The sequence below is a fragment of the Cygnus olor genome, chromosome 3 (assembly GCF_009769625.2).
Source record: "Cygnus olor isolate bCygOlo1 chromosome 3, bCygOlo1.pri.v2, whole genome shotgun sequence".
Lineage (NCBI taxonomy): Eukaryota > Metazoa > Chordata > Aves > Anseriformes > Anatidae > Cygnus > Cygnus olor.
The window spans coordinates 111,315,947-111,332,980 of NC_049171.1; the positions used below are offsets into that span (position 1 = coordinate 111,315,947).

Here is a 17,034-nt window from a genome sequence, read left to right on the forward strand (position 1 = left end):
AGATGCCCTATCACTGGTGGGTTGCCAGCCAGGGTCCTCTTTCCATGGCAGTACAGTTGTGGGAGTGTAAGAAGCCCCTCTTGGGTGGGTGTTGAAGGGTTACTTGGGGAAGTGAGACACCGTGCATCCCCTCTTGTTCTTGACAGGCATATCAGCAGGAACGAAGTGCTGAGATGAAGTCAATGTAATTATCCCACAGTCCTGCAGAATGACAGCAGAATTTAGCTCCTTCGATCAAGGGAACCGTTTTCTATTAGAGACATGGTGTGTGTGGGGGTAGGAATAAAGTGTTGTGACTTAAATCCTCCTCTCTAACCTGTAAGAAATCAAAGTGATGCTGGGCCATCCTTGACTCATGACACTATCCAGACCGCTCCTAGCTGAGAGCCCCTTTAATGTTTGTTCAATGGTGTAAGTTTTTAAGGATGGGTATGAAAACCTTGAGTGTGCTGGAATTTAACATTTTTTTCCTGTTCCTTCTGGTCTCTGAAACCGTATTGTCATACTTTTTCTGTTTTCTGAATTAAAAAAAAAATTTCAGAACAGTGAAAAGTTGTTTACCTTTAAGCTACCACTTTTTGTTGGCCAAAGCAAGCTTGTTGCTTCTTCATGCCCGCTGTTTTTTTTTTTTTTTTCTTTCCCCATCTCCACTCACTGTTTGAATGGGCAGTGGGCAGGACAAAGGCCACCTTTTCTGGCATGTTTTTGTGCCACGGATAATACAACCAGCCTTGATTCCAGTCCCCTGTGTGCTATGAACATCTATTTTTTTGCACGCTGTTTAAACAGTTCTGCACCCAAAGCTGTCACCCGTGACCTCATTAAGTTGCATTTAATCACCCAGGGATGCCCATCAGGCCTAACCCCATCATTTCCTGAGGAATTTTCCTCTGATTTACTTAATAGCTCTAAAACACTAAGCGGGAGACCTCTGGTTGCTGTTGCCTGTGAATGCTGGGTTACTGGCATTTATGCTGTGTTTTAAACAAACAGCGTATTGCAGGAATGCTTGTTTTGAAAAATAAACTCTGGGCAGAAGGAGTTAGTTTGTGTCGGAGCCAGATTGGTAGTGATTTGACTTTCTCCTGCAGATGGGAAGAGGTCAGGCTTTTGGGAGTGGGGGGAAAAGCCACCTTTCCCCAAATAGTAGCTAGTGTTTCAGAGAGAAGAAAAACCTGCCCAAGAAGTGCTGGCTTCTCACAGGGGTTCTTTGGGAAGGGACAACGTGATCCTGGGAGACCTCAAGTCCTGCATCTGTCCTCCTGGGCAAGGCTCTTCTCTGGGTGTTAATGTCTTTTTCTCTCTGAATTTCCACTGTTTTTAGAGAGGTGAATGTAGGAAGGATAATCTTTGGTGTCTTCTGTTTCTTTCTAGGAGTCCCCTTTCTGTGTGCTTGTAAATCATCAGAGATTGGCAGTGATGAGGCCCCTATGACTGTGAGCCCTCGGATGGGATAACCAAAGATGGACACATCCAGGAGGGACAGCTTAACCTCAAGGTGTCTGCAGTTTCCCTACTAATATTGGGCTGGATTTGGGCCACCTGAGGTGAAGCTGCCCTTCCAGAAGGAAATGCCAAGCACAGCCATGGAGCAGCATTTGCAAAACAGTTGTCTGAGGAGCACGAGACAAAGATCCTGCACACTCAACGTGATCAGGTATGACTTTGTGCATATATATATATAAATGTATACCTGTGTGTTTTTTGCCGAATGGCTTGCTGTCATTTTGGGGGAGTGATGGTGTGGAAGGGGGAAGGTCCTTCCATTTTCACAACCACCTCTGTGTTTCTACTGTGTTTCTATCCCAGTGCCATATCCTCAGTTTCTCGTGTAATATTCCATGAAAGATGGTAGGCTTGGTAGCACAGCGTGAAGCCAGTGAAATCACTGCAGGTATTTTAGAGGGAAATGTGATTTCTTGCACATTACGCTGCTTTCCTCTGAGAGAGCTCAGCTTGCTCTTCAGCCTCTGAATAGCACCTTGTCCTGACATTTTCCAGGAGAGTGTATTTTAGACTTGACCTTTCAGTCCTGCTGATAGGATCACAACAAATTCACTGGCAACACCTTCGGCGTCATTTCTTTTCTTTCTTACTAATGCAGTATCTGGGCCACCGAGATGGAGAATCGGAGCCACGGGTGCAATGTATTTAGGTGGGTGGGATGAAACAACATCCCGTTGCTCATTCTGGATAGCCAACATCATCTAAAATTGCTGCTAAAGTCCTGCCTGCCCTGCAGTATCTCATTAGGAGGCTTGTAATGGTGGTCCTGGTGAAGCCAGGTGGGTGGTGGAGGTGCTTTCACGCTCATCACATCAGGGGCTGTGTGGCAAAACAAGGTGTTCAAACTTCTGAAAAGATGTTCTTTTGAGAGCCCTGTGGCTGGGCTACAATATGAATCGTTTGTCCGTGGGAAGGGTCACCAATTAATTAGCAGTTTTATTAAAAAAAAAAACATATATTAAACTGGCAGCCCTTCTGAAATTTAAGCACATTGTTCATGGTGTAATTATAGATGAAATATTAGAGAAGTGGACTAATTACACACAATGCACTTGAGCCCAATTAAAATAGCATCTGCAGTGAATGTAGGGGTATTCTCTTTCACTAATAAGAAGTACTTTCTTAACAACAGAAAATAAAATAGCTAAATTGGATATGCAGTTGAGATTATAAATATCCTATTAGCATATAAAATGAGGATTAACCTTATTTAATCACTGCTTGCTTGATCATCAAAAGTCATGTTTCACCTCTATAATGTAGCTGTATCCTCTCTGAAAAAAAAAAAAAAAGCAAGCAGCGTATTAATAAATTTAGCTAATTAGGTGTGTTTTCTCATCTGCTCAGTAGAGCTGGTGGGGCAAACCGTCTGCCCCTAACCACTTGGCTCTTCCCCATCTTATTTGAGGCCTGAGCTTGTTATCAGACTAGAGGTATCAGTGAAGATGTAGGACTTATGGTGTAACTGCTCGGTGTATGGGTTTGTATGCTGGGCTCTGGCTCGCGTGGCTTGGAGGGAGCCATCATACCAAGGGGACCTCAGGTGGTGAAGATGGTGGTGAAAAGAGACGGGGAAGAAGAAAAGAGCAGAAAAGATGGTTTCCAAAATCTCCCTGCCAAGTGAAGCTCTGCCTAAATGTTGGTGTGTCAGGGCCCGTTCTCACTCCAGCCAAGTGACTCTGGGTGTCAGGCTGGCTGGGTTTACCGCAGGTCCCTCACCGCCAGTGTCCCCAAAAGCCCGCTGGTGTGTGAGGGGCCACGCTGCTGGCTCGGCAGGGAGGTGCCACCTGCCAGCTGGCCGCCCCAGCGCCGGCCAACAGGGTGCTGAGCACGGTAGCCTGACCTCGAACCTCTCCAATAAATATTCAGCTGGTCCGGTGTGTGCAAAAAGTGTGTGCTCTAAGCAAGGGGAGGGCTCTGAATCGGTTGTTTTTGGAATACTCTCTGTAGGAACTGAGCGTGCTGCTTGATGTATTCAAGGATTGCTCGGCAGGTTTCGGAGCTGGTTGTGGCGGTTCACCTCTAGCTTCATCCATCCTTCTGCCAGCTCTCTGTGCAGCAGAAAAGAGAGGCAAAGCCATCCACGCTGAGTGGTTGTGCCGCATTCCCATAAAATAACTTGCAGAAGCTGTGTTTTAAATGTGCACGTGGAAGCACTCCCAGAGGAAAGGCTCGAGTAACACCATCCTCGCTGGGCTGAGGCAGGGCCCTACAGCATCACGGGCACACGTTCAAGGGCTGCTGGCCCCAGTGGGCTCCAGGATATCTGTCCAAGCAGAGTAGGAGGCTGCTCTCAGTCTTTACCTAGCAGAAAGCACACCAAATGAGCTGGCCATCATGTGCCCCAAAACCTGGTCTGGTGCCTGTTTTTATTAACAGAAGTGTCATGCTGACACAGATGTCTTGGTGAAGGTGAATGCTACGCTCTGTGACAAGCCCCAGGGACCATCCCAGCTTCTCTTTGACTCCACGTGTTGGACTTCGGTGAGAGTGCAGATGTTGCTATCAAACAAGAAAACCCAACAACCCAAACCAAAATGACCCCAAGCCCTGTCTCTCCAAACACTTTATACTGCAACGCTTAAAATGAATGAAGTAGTTGTCTGGCCATAGTGGTTGTGCAGATGGGGATGAAGGCACAGAGAGTTACGTGTTTGCTTGAAGCTCCTCTTTGTGAATTGTTCACGCCGAACTGCATCCTAGCATTGTCTCGCCTCTGTCCTGACCCTGTGCAGAACTGTGAATTTTCCTCTCGGTCCCACAAATGCTAGTCAAGTGCACCAAGGGATGGTATTTTTATTTATCACATCCAAGGAGCCACAATTGGATGTTTCGCAACAAACTGGGCTCAGCCTGTGATTTACAGTAATGGGTAAGAGCACTCTGCTGGCATGGCCCTGGTGTTGCCAAGTCTTGTGATGGTTGCAATGATTTTTCCTTACTGCCACAGTGCCTGGAGCAAAGTGTTCATAAGCGTTTCAGCTTTTTTTGTTGGTAGTGGCAGTGGAGGGCTTTGTTTTCTTGTATTAAGAGCAGCTTTCCATCCCTTAGGGCAGAACAAAAGAGCTTGGAAGCATGCTCTCAGTGTCCCCACAAAGGCTCAAAAGGCAGTAAGATTTTTTTTTATTATTTTTTTAAGAAGCCCCCGATTTTTTTTCCCACAATTGGTTTGAGTCACTCTGGCATGAGTTCATTTCCTTTCTTGCCTGATTCATGACTTCTGGAGTGCTGGAGATGGGCAATGGCACCAGAAGCAGCAGCAGATACCTCCGTGCTGCTCATGCTGGGTTCTGCGGGGTGTGGATGCTGCTGGAGCAGGCCTGCAGCAGATATTTGGGCTGCTGCAGTAGGCATACACCTTTTGTTGCTGTTCGTGTCCTTAAATCTCATTTATTACTCTTGGTTTCAGGATTTAATGGCAATTTTCCTCTCACCCAGTAGAACAGGGTAAAGGGGTCTCAAATGTGAATGTAGCTCAAAATATTGAAATATTTCGATGGTGGCTGCAAGCAGCTCCCACTCCTGTTTCAGTCCCCCTGTGAGCCAGCACCTCCAGCGACTTCTCACCGTGGCATCAGCCACTTTCTCATTTGTGGCCTGCTGCTTGCCACGTCCTTGCGTTTGGTCCTGGAAATCACGTTCGGCTCAAACCTTCGGAGAAACACTGGAGGCAAATTGAAAGTGACTGGGAGTAAAATAGGCTCTGCCACTCGGAGGGATTTGAGGTGTTGTACTGTCAGAGAGGGCTGTGGTGAAGTGACTGAATCCAGAAACATATGGGGAATGGAGAGGTCTGCGGGTGAGCCTAACATCAAAAACATGAAACGCAGCCGGCTGCCCACATTCAAAATGCAAGTTCAGGGACCCTGCTACAAAGGAACGAGGGGAAATACAAAAGGGGAATGTGAAATGTTTTTCTGGCTTTCGTGGCTGTTCATGCCGTGAGAGATCTCTCTTCGGGCTTCGATTTTCAATTGTTTATGTTTTATTTCACTGCTGTTAGACCTTTAAATCACGGTAATAGTCCTGAGTGTAGAAAACATAGCTTGTGGGACTTGAGTTCTGGTGGCAGGAGGGTTAAGCACTACTGCTGCATCCACAGTCCTGCTTGTTTTTATCCTGTCCCAAGCATCGATGCATTAGGCAAACTTGGCGTTAATAACAGCTTTGTGTCTTGTCAAGTGGGCCAGAGAGCTAACCCAAAACGGAGCTGGTGGTCGGCTTGTACCCACTTACATCCAATTAAGAGGAGCTCTCTGCTCCTAAGGAGCTGTTGTTCCCCACAACAAAAGTTTGAAAAATAAAATTCCCAAAGCGTCACAGAAGTGTTAGGCTCGAGTCTGCCCTTGCGGCAAATCAGGGCCTTCAGAGAGCTCACTCTCCTCGCCTCCCACGGAGCCATCAGCAGTGAAGCTCTCCAGCACTCAGCAGCTCCTCCGAGGTGCTTTCTCCGTGTGCTTTTTGAGTCGGCACCCCTGGCCGAGTCATGTCTGATGACCGGCCCAGAAACTCTTCAGGGTGGGTTTCTGGCACTGTTCAGCCTCGCCGTGGCATTGCTGCTTTATGGGGAAGGGTCCTGTGGAGGTGCGGGGTCATTTTTAGTGGGGGGGAGCAGGAGGAAGGGTGCTAGGGCAGGGTGCTGGGTCTGCACCCACCACCAGGTGAGGCTGAGGAAGGGGCTGGCTTTTGGCAGAGGGAGAGCTGGACTCATCTCCCCGTGTCCCTGTTGTCATTCACGGCTTGTTTTCAAGGCCCGTAACACAATTCTTCCGTAACAGGGGGGAGGACTTTGTTAAATTGTAAACGAGTATTACTTCGAGCACTCCGAGGAAATATGTTCTTTCCCCATATAGCCCATACATTATTCCCACCTAGTTATGGGGCCTCACATTTCCTGGAACTATCACGCAGGCCTTAATTCTCCTCACATGACATCCCTTTAAAATTGCGGAGCTCTCTTAATCAACCTTTGTATCGGCTGCAAATTTGCAGTATGACCTAATTTGAAAAATGTCTCAAAGTGCTGACTCAAACGCTCAGTGAATAAAGGCCAGTCATTGCCACCGTGACACTAATGCAATGCAAAACAAAATCGAGTTGCATCAGCTGAACGTTAGTTTGCAAAAATATTAGTGATTGAAGCCACTTGCCATTCATATTTTATTTATGCTCACGAGATTTATACTTTTTTGGAGCTCTAAAGCCAAATTCTGGAGGAGAGGCATGAAGAGACTCTTTAATGGTGAAAAATCCCAGTCAGATAGATACATCTAAGCTGCATCATTTGCACTTCATAATCTCCTCTCTTTTATAAAACAGGAGGCAGACACATTATTTTAGGACTTTTATTAAAATATTTATACAGCAACATATGAAAATTCTCATCCTAATATGTCACTTCGCATTTTTAGGTTAAGTTCCAAGTCTTTATCTTTTTTCCTTCTCTAATTGAAACACAGCTGATACTCCTTCATTCTCCGGATAAGTAACTGCCTTAAAATGACTAGAAATTACTTCAGGACTAAAAAAAAAAAAATAAAAAGGAAAAAAGGGATTTGGGCCAGAAATCAAACAGTTTATGGGGAGAAAAAAAATTTTCAAAAGAAAACAAAACCAAACAAAAACAGCAACAAAAAAAGCAGTTTTATTTAACTTCTCAAAAAAGAAAAAGTGAGTATAAATTATTGAGTTTTTATCGGGGCATTGTTCCAATTCTTTTTACTTTATCTCCTCTTTTTTGTACTTTCTTAAGGAAACTTCTTTGAGCTATAGCAACTTGGCTGCAGAGGGACAGAGTGCATTTCTTAGTTGGTTTGTCAAATATTGGCTGCTAATTAATGCTGGGATGGGTTACTTAAGAACCAGAAGTCTACAGATAAAACAACTCAGCAGGAACTATTCTTCCTTGTGCTTTTTTTTTTTTTTCTTTTTAATTTAAAAAATTGAAATGTCAATAATGCAAATAATCTAATATGTGCTGATAAAACATCTATGACTATGCACCGAGGTGGCTGAAAAGCAGACAGACACACACAGAGAACAGGAAGACAGGCCATTAATTTAAAATTTAGAGGACCAATAAGATTTTGATAGCAATGGGTTACTGTGCTAATGATTATTTAACTCGCTTCATGTTGGGTTAAGTGTGTATGGCTACGGAAAGCGTAACGCCTTGCTGAAGTGCTACAAGGAGAGTTTTGCCTCCGAAATGTTATATTCCAGGCAGGGGGGAAAAGCAGCTTGGTTATAAAAAGCAGTTGCTGTATGATAGCAGATTTCAGTCAGCGGTGAAGCAGAAGCTGGTCCAGTTGAGGAGATGAATTTTGTTAGTGCAGGAGAAAAAAAAAAAAGCACACAAAACCAACACTTCTATGTGCCCCCGCTCCCTCTTAGCCTGTGATTTTAGCACGGCTGTATTTATTGATGGTTGCAAGCACAGGGAGAGCAGCATTGCTGGATGTTTTACCTTGCCAGTTATTCTCCTAATTCTTCTTAACCTTTTTCTTGGTTTTATTCAATTTATTTACTTCTTATTGAAACGTGGTTTTCCATCATAAGATACTCTGGAGTTTGGGGTTTGTTTGGGTCTTTTGAACTTTAAGGGACATCTGCACATATTATTCAATAACACACTGAACATCCTTTTTCAACTAGAAGACAGGAAGAAAAAAAAAAGGTAAGAACGGCAATAAATGTTTGATTCCCCGTAAATGATTTGCAGACATTTTTTTACTCCATCATTCTCCAAGCACAGCACCATTTTTTACTCCGTCCTCCTAAATGGATTACACTTGCTAAACTCTCCATTTCGGGTTGTTAGTGCTGTGTGCGGCAGATTCCTTCACTGTCGGATGTAAGAGCTGCTGTTTGTGAATGTTTTGTGTCCTTCAGCCTTTCCAGGACGGCGTAGGTGGGGATGCTGGAAACCTTGTAATTGTTGCCCGTTGGGAGAGGATGGCAGAGTGATGGCTAATGATCTGGAAGCTAGCTGGAATTTGGAGACAAATGCTAAACATAATCAATATATATAAAAAGAGAATTATTTTTTTTCCTGAAAAAGAGGCAAAAAATGCAATGAAAATTTATGACCTTAACATTCCTTCAGGGTCAAGCAATTTATCAAATTCTCTCACTTTCTGGTTTCAATTACACAGCTATTGTGGAAGGAACTTATTTTAGCAGGTTCATTTGCCTCAGTAGGGAATACAGGACTTTGGCCTAATGCTTCACCTTTAGTGCAGGCCATTTGAGCCTTAGAACAAATACCAATCATCACTCTTTGGGAAAAAAAAAAAAAATCTGCATCGGCATGGCCTATTGGAATGGGGTTTCTGTCAAGGTAAACGGTTGTCGGCAATGACTGTGGTAGAGTGGCGATAAATCCCATTTTATTGCTGAAAAATTCCAGCTTCTCTCCATGCCTGACAGCTCCCCACATTCTCGTACCCATTTGGGCAATTTCTGCACTCTGTCCATCTGGTTCTTATTACCTCTCAACCTGCCAGTGTCTGATCCAGAAAAAGTGCAGGTCAAAAACAGGGGAAAGAAACCAAGGTGATGGACAAAACAGAGAGGGAGTGATTGAGGGACCGAGCTGCTCCCTGTTCCTCCCTCCCCACACTAAAACCAAAAAGTGTTGGGGGGGTGGGTGTGAAACAAAAGCAGGAGAGGTTATTAACTTAATTATGAAGTTGCCAGAAACCTCCTTAAAATAGAAAATTAAATAGGTGTTAAGCCCCATGCTCTGAGCCCCAGTACTGTCACTTTCGATGCTTGCCCAGGGTACCGGTGGCACCTGCCTCCAGAAAACCTTTGGAGAGAGCCAGCCCCTGACCACAGCCAGCCTGTGCTCCACCTGCATTCATTTCCACTGTTTTGGGTCAGCCAAAGTGCAATTAAAATTTAATCCGGGGTAAGGAATTAGTGGGGCTATCTTCATGCTATAGAAAATTGATCAGAAAGAAAGATCTCCATCTTTATGTACGTCTCTGCATACAGCTGAATCCAAGTCATCTTTAGGAAGTTCAGCTGCTTATCAACTCCCCAGCAATAAGCACAGGGAATGTTTGGCCATTTCTCTAATTAAAAAAAAAAAAAAAGAAAAAAAGGGGGGGGGGGGGGGGCAAAAAAAAAAAGCCACAAACAAGTGAGCCCAGGACAACTGAACTGCTATTAAGTCAAAGCAAAAAACCCCAGGAGCGCTTCTCCCCTTGCCCTCCTCCCAGTGACAACCGTACTGTGCTGTGTTTGCCAAGGGCCCACTGGTGACATCAGATGTGCGCTGACCCACCAAGTCAAAATCCCCTTTCAAGGGATCCCACGGGGAGTCTAACTGCTGTATTTATTGCTTATTTATAAACTGCTGTATTTATTCTACCTGAAACACCGCGTCTTGCCCTCTGTATTTTGTTCCCCAGCAGATTACCGCTCTGAACATGTGGTCTTGTGCAAACTTTACACTGACCCTTCCCTCATTCCCTGAAGATGCAGGGGAAACTAAAACTTTTCAGAGCTGTCGCCTATCCCCAAGGCCTGACTTGATTCCCAAAGGCAAAAAAAATATCACTTGTGCCCTACAGCCTGCTCTGGATTCGCCCTGTGCTCCTTGGTGCGCAGGGGTCCCGAGCATCCCATGATGGGCATCCCACCCATAGTAGGACATGCTGATAGGCATTGTGATCTGATCGAGTGCCAAAAGGCAGCAGATTGTGAACGTGACATTATGCTAGGAATTATATCCCTACATCTCCTTGGAGCTGGGAACCTGTTGGCTCCCCGGAGCTCAAGCACAGCTGGGTGGGGGTGCAAATGCAAATGTACCCATTTCCACCAGCAGCTTCTGGTGGATGTCCAGGAACCTCTTGGTATTAAACAAAGAGAGACAAGGGGAGGAAACAGCAGGTGGAAAAAGTGCAGGTTCTTACCCCAGAACGAGTCACCTGAACGTGAGACGTGTAAAATGCGGCACCCAGCTCACCACCTCTCCTCCCACCTTTTCCTCAGGTGTTGGGGCATCCATTTAAAATACACATTTTTGGGGTTGTGCTTTGACAAGCCTTCCTCCCTGTTACCTTCCGGCGGTCAGAAAGCACACAGGGAGTTCCGAACGCCTATGGTTAATATTTACCATACATCACAGAATTAGACTTTTTAAGCATTATTTTCTGTACGCCTTTCTCTCTATCCGGCCGGAGGGGGGTACACATGGCGCAGACTTGTTACCCACTAGCTCTAACAGCGCAGTCCGGGATGCGCACGGCAGCGTTTGCTGGATGAGCAGCTCTCGCCCACTGCAGTGCGTTTGCCTGTGAACCCATTTGAAACAAAGAGGCTCGCACCAGGGAAGCCCCAACCTGGACAATACAAATATTTCAGCATCCAAACGGTTAATGGTGAGTATTATAGCTTCAAAAGAGCCCATTGGCTAACCCTAAAGGATGCCCTGCAATTGTTAAACTCATCAGATGAAACTACCCTTCTCAGCTAGCCCCTACATTTGTCTGGCTAACAGTAAAAATACTATAATAAATCGGGAACATATGTTGCCAGACAAGAATAAGTGATATAAATAAAGAGTCAAGAGACATAGCCCCTCAAGAACAATGTGTAAAGATTTAAACTTTCAATGTATTAGTTAATCTAGGAACATTTTAGGAGTAACTTGAAAGCGGTGTACTGTTTGTTTATATCATTCCTTATTTTTTTTTCTTTCTTCTCTTCAGATTGCATTTTAAATCAAAATGCTCTCCATGACTGCCTGCTTTGCAGCACTAGGGTAAGTCCCATTTTTCCACAGCTTAAACAAAAATATGCCTAAGAAATCTATGCTAGAAAGGCATTTGTTGTTTTTTTGTTTTATGAAAAAAGCGCAATGTTGTTGGAAAAACAGCCTTTTTTTTTTTTTTTTCTTTTCTCCAAATATGTGAAATTGTGCATTTGCAAAACAGAGCTACTATCAAGCAAGCCAATTCTTTGTGAAGGCGACAAGTCTCCAAACTTGTAATAAATTATCAGCAGCAGCATTAAGAAAGAAAATATAAAACAAAACATGCTTTGAGAATTGACTGAATATTTTATTTGTCTTTTTTCTTTTATTGAGACATCTTTTGAAAAATGGCACAAAACAAATAGTTTTGCAAAGCAACAATACAATCAATCTCTAAACTAGAAGATAAATCAAGGATTTCATTAACTGCTGGTAGCCAGTTTAAATTGTAGTCTTGTCCATAATGTCTATCTATCTATGTATGTCCAAGTTATATTAAAAACCTTTAAATGGCTTTGTAATATCAGCTACATCTAGCTATTATAATAATTAATGATACTGTTTTATAAATCAATATATGTATTCTTGATAAATTCATATCCAGTTAATGGTGTAATTTAAATAAAAAATTAATGTAATAAAGGACATACTGGAATAGGCAGGAAATCTTTAAAGGTTAAGAGGCAAATTTGTCTAAATTCTTTTCTTTGTACCTATTTTTGAGAAAGCGTCCATTGAAATTCAGCTGCTAGCAGGCTCGCACTTACGACCACGCTCTGGCCATTAGTTTTGGATTAACAGCAGTCGTGGAGTTTTTCAGGCAGATGCAGCGAGAGGTCCTTCAGCTGAACGAGTGCGTCCCTCCCTGCTTCCTAATCCTGCTGCAAAACTGCAAACAAAAGTCGCAGGGAGGAATGCGCCAGCCTTTGGCCAGAAAGAGAAAGGGTAAAAAATGCTGTTTACACCATTCCCTATTGATTCCATATTTGTATTATTGCAGGGATTTTTTGCTTATTCTATAAAGTGTCAGAAAAGGTAAAATATGCATATTTTGTTCCAGGCATGGAGTGCTTTGAAAGGAGAGTGGAAGCCCGGCAGCCTCCGCAGCGTAATAAAAATCTGTTCTTTATCTCGTGTTTTAAATACAGTTAATCCAGTTTATTCAGCAAACACATCTAAGAGAAACTTGGGGGGGGGGGGGGGAAGGCTGAAAATTGCCTTTTCATATTTCTAGATTGCACATTGGTGAGAAACCGTGGCTCAGTTCCTTTGCTTTTATTTGTAATCAGTGACCACAAAATGTATCTCTAAGAATAACACGGGATTTTAATAGGCAATATTAATTGTTCTTACCATAACTTTTGATCTTAAATGTTTAAAACAAAAGCTCGCTGCCTGTTTATACACTGGGTGTTTTATGAAGAATATCTTTTGAAATTATGCAAAACATGAAGCTTTGTCATCCGCGTTGACATGGTACAGAAATGTCACTTTAATCCAGTGAGATTTTTTTTTGACGTTTTTCTTAACATTGCTCTGCCTTATTTAGAGCAGCGGCAGCGCTCTGCGCAGTTTCCTTTGACACTGATGGGTATTTCAAAACGTTGCGCGGAGGGGAGGGAGAGAGAAAAAAGAATTTGCTGCCAGTCACTTCAGCAATGCAGCTACACGAGCCATTGCCATTTGCTAAAAGTTTACATTTCAAATGAGCTTTGAATGTAAAGATGCATTATCATGACGCTGGCTCCGTGTTTAGAAACGAAGGGGGGAAACAGAGGGAGGACGATTACTGTTGTGTGCGAAAGCGTGCCCGCACGTTCGTAACGTGGCCATTTAAAACCTATTTTGGTTTTCGGTGAAACTAGGAGCAGGAGACACATCGCCGTCCCTCGGAGGCTTAATTTAGGCTTTGTAGGAAAAACATCAAATGGGAGCTTCCAGCAATGCCCCGAAATGTATTGCGCGTCTTAAATATCTTCATTTTGAAACGTGCCTTATTTTTTCCCCTCCCAGGATCGCTAGCGTGTCTCTCCCCAGACAAAGCAAGGACAAGCCGCATTCTTAAAAATTATCTGCCTTACAGATCGCGTTCCCAGGCATGTTCCCTGCGTTTTATTGCCATGGATAACCCCTTAATGGTATCACAATTTTAGACTTGTTAAGTGGACATCTTCCGTGTATTTAACTGCAAAAAAAGTGACTTCATTTAGGGGTGGGAGGAACGAGAAAATGCTCTGGGATGATTAGAAACATAAGTTTCTATCTTCTGTCACACAATCCTATCAATTATTCAAAACCTACTAAATTTAGATGTCTGTTCCTAAAACATTGTTTGCGCTCGTTCCCTGGAAAGATGGAGGCGGCTGATAATTTGACTAAATTATGCGCTTGAGCCGAATGGTTATGAATGAAACACTTTCCGTGCCGGTGCAGAGTTGAAGTCAGGGGGATAGGTTCCCCCCTGCCAAAATTTGCCTTCCCCTCATGGGAGCGAGCACCACTGGGGGCCGGCACGTGGCTGGGGCGCTGCTGACATCGGCGTGGGCCAGGCCATGGCCTGGCAGCTGACGAAGCCCTGTCATGGTGCCACACAGGGAGGTTTGGCCCGTTGGATGGTGGGGCTAAAGGCAGCAAAGGGCCTAAAGCAGCACTGGAGGCGCCTCATGCCCCAGATAGCTGTTACCTGAGTGTAAAGTAATGATTGCTGCTGCCACAGGATGAGCTGTGGGAGGTGCGGGGTGGGTGCCGCGGGTTGAGTAGGCAGCCCAGCTCTGTGACAAGGAACATCACCTCGTTACCGGCGGGGAGCACCCCGCTCGCTTCGTTAGCAGCGGGACCTCCTCTGCTCAAGGAGGTGCTGTTCCGGTGGAAGGTAATTCGGGGGATGGCAGCATGGCCCTGGGCAAAGGCAGAAGGGCTGACAGCAGTGATGCTGCTGCCCAGTATGGAAGAGAAAGCAAGCCAAAAATATTAAAAAAAAACCAAACACCACCACCCAGCAGAAACACCACTCAAGCTTTTCTTTTTTTTTTTTTTTTTTTTTACAATGACACTCGGTAATTCCTGAACCATGGGCAGCCTTAGGTGGGGGGAAAAATATAATATATTTATATTTGGAAACCCACACAGAAAGCAAATGGCAGGAGCCCCCTGCCCCTCTGAAGTCACACGGGTGTGACGTGTGTGCCCCTCTTTGCAACCCTGGCATGAACGCAGGCCGGTGGGGAAGGAGGGGGAAAAATCACACAACGCAAAAAAAAAAAAAAAAAAAGTAAAAAGAAACAACAAAGCAACAACAACAACAACAAAGGATGTGTAAGCGCTTTCATTTATTTTGATAATCCTCCTCCCTGCTCCAGAGCGTTTTGCTGTCTTTGTCAAAGTGAATGACAACAATTTGGCCAACTCTCTCTGAGCCGCGCTCGGCAGTGACAGGCAAATTATCAGAGGCCCTGCACTCCTTATTATCAGAGGAGAAGTCATCAGGAGGACGTGCGGAGGATCCCTCTCCCCTGTCACTATTTGTCAGTGGGACAAGGGCCACTGCTATGGGTAGCTGACAGGTAATTTCAACAATAACAATTACTCCTATTACTGGTGTCATAAACAATTCGCCCAAGGCATGACAATAGCAAAGCTTTATAATTCAATGCCATATAAATAAATGCCAGCAGGTAACAAGTAATTTAGCTCCAATCAGGCCTTGGCCCCGGCATTAATATTGTTATTGCAAGAAGATGGAAAATTGAAAAAATTCAATATGTTAATGAATTAAGAGAGGGTCAAAGGCTAAGGGAGGGAAGGAGTGAGCGGGGAGGGAAAAAAACAAAAGCAAAAGCGCCGAAAAGCCCACGTTGAGGCCCAGCCCCACACGTGGCCTCCTGCAGCGCCGTGGCTGGGTGCAAAGCACCCTCCTGCCCGTCCCCGGCCCCTGCACCCCGCGGCTCTACATGAGCCTCGGCTGTGCCATGCTATAGGCAGAATCCCCCCCGAAATGTTACGCACGGTGTGAGTTTAACAGAGAGGAGAGGTTTGTTTTAAACTCCGTCGCTTTACCGTCTTGCTTTGTGTTTCCCTTTAATTTTTTTTTTTTTTTTAAGCAAGCTCTGTTAAACCACAGCTCCTTATTTATCAGGAAGAAGGATTTTATTGTCCTCGCCCTCTCCCCCAGTGCCCTTCATAGGCCCTCCCATGAAAACGAGGATCAGCGGTGAGCAAGCTGCAGAGCGATCGCCCAGCGTCTGACTTCTCTATCAGCCCAATTTGCAATTTTGCTAGTTGTCCAGCAAAGACAATGCGGCATCAGCTTGACAGCAGTAAAAGAATTTGAAAAATCTCTAATTAGGGGAGCTGCGGAGCAATTAACGCATGTCAAATTTCACTTCATCAAGTGCCACTCTAATTTTCCCACTAAAAATTAATGGACTTTTTGTGTGTGTGTGTGTGTGTGTGTGTGTGTGCGCGCGTGTGTCCCCTCAAGGCAATGTTGATTCAAATCTGCTCAAGATGCAGCGTTGCACAGCTAAGCATCTTCTTGATTACAACCCGCCACACTTCTAACTGCTTTCATTCTCACTGCCACAGATACTTTGTCAACAGTCAAATTACGCCACGCTGATAACAATGCATAATGGTCTTCCTCAAAGGAGGCTCCTGTCATGGAGCAGCCTTTCATAAAAATGTACCATTTTCTTCCCCAGGAAATATATCTGTCTGAAAATGAAGTTTTTTGTGGTTTTGGCATTAGCTGCGATGTAATCCTTTATTCTCCCCCCCCACTATGTTCTGCTGCACCCCCCCCCCCCCCCCCCATGTAATTTATTTATTTTTGAGCCCATCTGAAATTACAGCGGGGCACTGTTTGAACAGCTATACAGAACCAAAATATTTATAGTCACTGTTTGCATGGCCTTTGCTTAATCACTTTGCTACGAGACATTTTCAAGAGCAACACGCTCCTTCTAATACTGGTGATTTCTTTTTCTGTCTTTTTTTTCCCCCCGCTTCTTATCCCCCCCTCTGCCCCCCCCCAGTCTCTGCTTTAGGAAGGTGCAGGGCAGGATCCTGCGCTCCCTGCTCGACCAAAAGCCCTGCTGACGTCAATGGGAGTTGTGTCGGCACGAGGACTTGGCCCGCTGCTATAAACACGTTGGGACTTTCTCTTTTAATGGATGGCGTTTGGATTCTGCGCGAGCCATGCTGAAGGGGCGCGGGTGCCAGCGTCCTCCAGCATCCAGGGGCACATGAGACAAATTGCCTTTTTTGTCAGAGCAGTGTGGAGGGCAGGAGCAGGCGCTGCACCGGAGCTGGGCTAATTTTGACTTTGAGCTCTCTGATCACCCCTTTTGCTGGGAGGTCGATAACAGCAAAAGCATCACAGGGAGCGGGCAGAATTTCCAGAGAGTGGAAGGGGAATTAATCAGATTAGCATACTTTAAAAATTTCTTTTTTTTCCCTTGAAGTTTCACATTATACTTAAATATACTTGTCTGTTCACAAACCTGGAAAGCAAATACAGCCCTTTTTGTCATGGCATTTATTGCTACTAACAGAGAAAAAGCACCCCAATGGTATGGGTATGGCACATATGCCTTAGTGGGTGTGCACCTCTATGTATTACAAACAAAACCAAAAAAACCACAACACAAAATACACATTTCCTTTTAACTGAACCACCTTCCCATCAATAATGTCTCTCCTGCTGCAGATAAATGATGTGACAGCAGGTAGCGTGGGCCCCGCTCCACCCCACGCTCCTGTAC

The 17,034-nt window shown here is 44.7% G+C and overlaps 1 long non-coding RNA gene across 2 annotated transcripts; it reads left to right on the forward strand.

The window, feature by feature from the left end:
* Positions 1-10,700: 10,700 nt before the first annotated feature.
* On the forward strand, positions 10,701-16,037 carry LOC121068123. Of its 2 annotated transcripts, none has more exons than XR_005818621.1 (3): positions 10,701-10,898; positions 11,229-12,217; positions 12,333-16,037. It is a non-coding gene; the product is annotated as an uncharacterized LOC121068123 (long non-coding RNA). The 2 variants fall into 2 exon arrangements; XR_005818620.1 differs by having other exon boundaries at positions 11,229-11,281.
* Positions 16,038-17,034: the final 997 nt, after the last annotated feature.